Below are 4376 nucleotides of genomic sequence, written 5' to 3'. Positions count from 1 at the left end.
TAAAAAGAATTAGGTGGCTACCTAACTGCCATTGAGAGACTGACACACCCGTGCTCACCCATGTTGGGATGTTTTACTTTTCCTGATTTAACTTAGCGGGGAATCCCTCACCCAAAATTCCTGTCAGGTACGGCTATTGAGTCAGACCATTGGCCTCCCGTTTTGGTAATCTATTTACAATTTTGTATGGCCCTCAGTCTGGCCTTTGATGTGAGGAGGCTTGTCTACAGCCCCATGGAATCCCATTTTTAAAGGTACTGGGACAGTTTTTTGCCAGACTTGTTTCCATTCGTATCCTGTGGGCACCGTTGGCTTGAGTTTTATAAGCACACAGAGCGGAAGCATTCATGGCATTACAGTGTCTGGGTCTGTCCACTCGAAGGCAAAGAGGTGTTGAGAGTCTGGGTGCAGAAGAAAGCCACCTTTACTTCCAGCACCGTGAACCAGGTCAGCAGCCCATAGTTTGACAACTTGGATGGGGTAGAACGGAGACCTGTCTCTTGGGACTGAGCATGCTCCCCTCCCCACCAGGAGTAACTTTTTCTTGGTGGGTGCCTTTTCTTTGAGGGTCTCCAGACTGTACTGTTGCCTGGGATTTAGTGAGCAAGCAAGGGAGCCGTGCACTCAGGCAGGAGCAGCTCTTGGTCTGGGACTTTCCATCAGTCCCCATTGTCGTACAGGGTTGGGAGGGAGGTCAGAAAGCCCCCGTGTCTGCTAAGAATACTTCTACCAGCCATGTCAAGGCTTACCTGAGGCTTTTCCAGGGAAATGAACCCCAGAGGCTTCTCCAGGTGTTCTTTGGGAGACAGGGAGGCCCTGGGCCCCGTCAGCCTCTGGTCCTCTCATCCATCATTGGTTTGAGAGCCCCAGTATCCCTTCAGGACTGGTGACGGTCATGCTTCCAGTGGCCCTCTTGTCCACACTTAAAACTTGTTTTCTCAGGGAGAGAGTGGCTCTGATCCAGGCTTCCTGGGTCCTGTCCTTAGCATGGGTCTTCGCAAGGGTGCGTGACCCTGAGGTGGTGCTGGGGTTAAGGCTGCTGCCAGTGATTAGGCTTTTTCATATTGTCCCCAAATCCTTTTCGTCTCTTGTCCCCTATAAAGAAAAAGAGAAATAGTCATGTCCAGCTCTTTGCAACCCCATGGACTGTAGCCTGCCAGTCTCCTCTGGCCATAGAATTCTCCAGCAAGAATACTGGAATGGGTTGCCATTCCCTTCTCCAGGGGATCTTCCCACCCAGGGATCGAACCCACATCGGCTTTACAGGCAGATTCTTTACCATCTGAGCCACCAGGGTAGCCCCTTGTACGTTATCTGTACTGTTAAATATCCCAAAGACCATATCCATGAGCTTATTGATAGGAGTCTGGGGTCTCCAGCTCCCCAGATGGTACATTAGGGGTAAATGGTCTGGAAAACTGTCACCCCTTCAGAATTGGGATATGTAGGAGCTCCCAATTGTGGACCTCAGGGAAGTTGACTCATAAGGGTATCATCTAAAACATGGGGTTCCTGTGGGGGGACGGGGTGTGAGCCAGCAACGCCAGGCAGTTCTCTAGACTCGGATTTTGGAATAGGGTCTTGCTTCCCTGATAGTAGGTAAAGAATTCCCCTGCACTGCAGGAGACCCCGGTTCAATGCCTGGGTCAGGAAGATCCACTGGAGAAGGGATAGGCTACCCACTCCAGTCTTCTGGCCTGGAGAATTCCATAGACTGTATAGTCCACGGGATCGCAGAGAGTCCAACGTGACTGAGTGACTTTAATTTGAACATTTGGATGAATGGACTCCCCTCCCCATTTGCCTTTTCTTTTACAAAATATGACCAGCTGCAAGATGGTATTGTAATTTAATGACCTAATATTTTTTGCCCTATTGGTCTAAATTTTCCCCAGTTAGCTAATATGCATCCTAGCAGGGAGTCCATCTGGATGCTTACAGTTGCTCCTGTGTTTTATTGGGATGGCTTGACAGGGGGTCTAATGGGTCCTGGCTGGTGGTACTTACTTGTCCTGGTATTCTCCCAGTGTCAACAACGGGGTCCTGTGATCTCCTAAAGTCTGCCAGGTTGGTTAGCCTAAGGAGGTCCGCTGGATCAGTCAAGGAAAGGATCAAGAGCCAGTCGGGAACAAGCAACCAGAGTCAGACCGAGAGGGAGGAGACCTAACTAAACAGTTATCACTGAAACAACAGAAAGAAAGGAGCAGAGCCCAAGGGCAGGGCTGTGGTGCCTTAAGGCAGTGATACCTGCAGGAGACAAGCTCCCCTCTTTAGGGTCCTTGCGAAGGAGGCTGCCTGTCTGCAGAAGTGAGGCAACACCCACCTGCTGGCTGGGCTGGCGAGGAGTCTGGGACCAGTAGACAGTCCAGGAAGTCAGGAGAGAAGCCTCAAGTCTCCCACCAACTAGGACACCTTAGAGCGTTTATTTTAAACCACTCAAAAAGAAATTTGTTTCAGCTATTTATATAAGGAATACATGTTCACTGTAGAAAATCTGGAAAAGAAAGTATAAAGAAGGAAGTCACCTGTTACCCCGCCACCCACAGCCGACTACTGTTCGCCGGGATTTTTCCATCCATGATCTGTGTGGGATCCCACAAGGACAAGCTGTTTTATAACCTGCTTTTACACTTCTGTTTTAAGCGTGTCGCCGGCTCACCAAGTTCTCGCCCGCGTGGCGCCACGTCGAGGGAGGGAGGTGGCCCGGTTTTGTAGCCAGACCTTTATTGTTGGAGTCCTGACCAGCTCGCCCCTGTTCTGAGTGATTGCCTTCTTTGTTATCTCTATGCAGTGATGGTTCTTGAAGGGGCTGAGGGCTATTTGGGTCCCCAGGAGACACTTCGCAGTGCCTAGAGAGAGAGTTTCTTCCCACTGTCCCGAGCAGGGTGAGTGAGACTGCTGGCATCTGGAGGCGGGCGACAGCGAGCATCTGCCTCCTCCCACCTGCTCTTGTTGGCACCACGGTGAGGGGCATCCTGGCCGGGCCCTGGCTGCACTGCAGGTGCGATGGGCTCTGGTGCTCCCGGGTGACTTCCACTCCAGACACCGAATGGGAACCAATGTGTGTTTCCATGTGGCTGGGCATTTCTTAAACTTTCCACGTTTGACCGTAGTTTCAAGGGATGTTAAAATTGCCCCATGTAAAGGTCTCTTGAATCCAGAGGAAAGGCGGGGAGGTTGTAGGGACTCTAGCTGAAGGGTCCATGGACGGCCGAGCAGAAGTGCTCTCACTGGGTGTATCATCAGCTATGTCTTGTTCCAAAAATAGTGCAGTTTACAAGTTTATGTTTAGTAAAAAGTGAGAAAACAAGTGGCCCAGTGAGCATAAGTGGGTTTGAGTCAGAGTAGCCCTAAGCCTGCAGAAGACACTTCTTACAGGGTCCCAGGGAGCTTGACCTGGTTCCTGAGGGCCCCACCCCAGCTGCGGGCACAGGGGCGAGGCTCCCAGGGTGTTGACTTTACTGTCTGGTAAGGGAGCCCTGCCCACCCGGCCTTCCTGGTGACACGCCCGCACAGGGTGACTTGAAGTTCCAGCTCCTTTGGTGTGATCACTGCTAGTGCGGGGCACATCCCACTCGAACAGCCTAGGTGCTGAAGGCATTGGGCATCTCTTTATCAGGAAGCAATGTGCCTGCCAGGCCAGGCCCCTCAGGTACCCATGCACAGTCATTCCTGAGCCTGCACCCTGACTCAAGTCCCGGGTGGTGAGGGGTCAGGCAGGGGGGACTTCAGCTGGAGGGAGCACACAGGCAAGGGCCTCAGGGTGGACACGGGCAGACAGGCCTGGAACCCTGCCTGCTGGCCACACAGATGATGGGAACACAGCTACCCTGGCAGCTCCTGGACCAGCAGGGAGGCCTCCCACCCCGCTGACGACTCCTCTGAGCTGCGCAAGCCCCCTCAGCATGGAGAGGCCTTCCCAGAGGGGTGCACTTCCATACTTTCTGCTCTGAATCACCAGGCAGTCTACAAAGCCACTGCCTGGCCTGGTCCAACCCCCACTTGCTGGAGGGGGACCGTAGCTGAAGAGGAAGCTGAGAAAAGGAGTCCTGCCTATACATGGCCCTGACCTGGAACTTCATGGTGAGAAGGCAAGTGCAGCATTGGCCCGCAGGCTAGTCAGGGACCCCCAGGATGGTGCAGAGACCCCTTCTGTGCCAGAGGGCTTGCCCTCTTAGGCCCAGCCTACTCAGGTGTTCACTCACCCAGCCTCTGCCCCCTCCCCCGGCAAAGGCTCTGCCTGCATGAGTCCCTCACACCCGCCTGGCCACCGTGGAGGACGCCAAGGCATGCCAACTCCACAGCTGTCACCCCAACCTCCTTGTCCGGGGCCCCAGGGTCTAGATTGACAAGCTGCCCCTGGGACATGAGAGCCC

The sequence above is a fragment of the Bison bison genome, unplaced genomic scaffold (genome assembly GCF_000754665.1).
Source record: "Bison bison bison isolate TAMUID 2011002044 unplaced genomic scaffold, Bison_UMD1.0 scf7180017864302, whole genome shotgun sequence".
In the NCBI taxonomy this organism is placed as follows: Eukaryota; Metazoa; Chordata; class Mammalia; order Artiodactyla; family Bovidae; genus Bison; species Bison bison.
The sequence above is the reverse complement of the archived record's forward strand: the minus strand, read 5'-3'. Positions refer to the sequence as shown.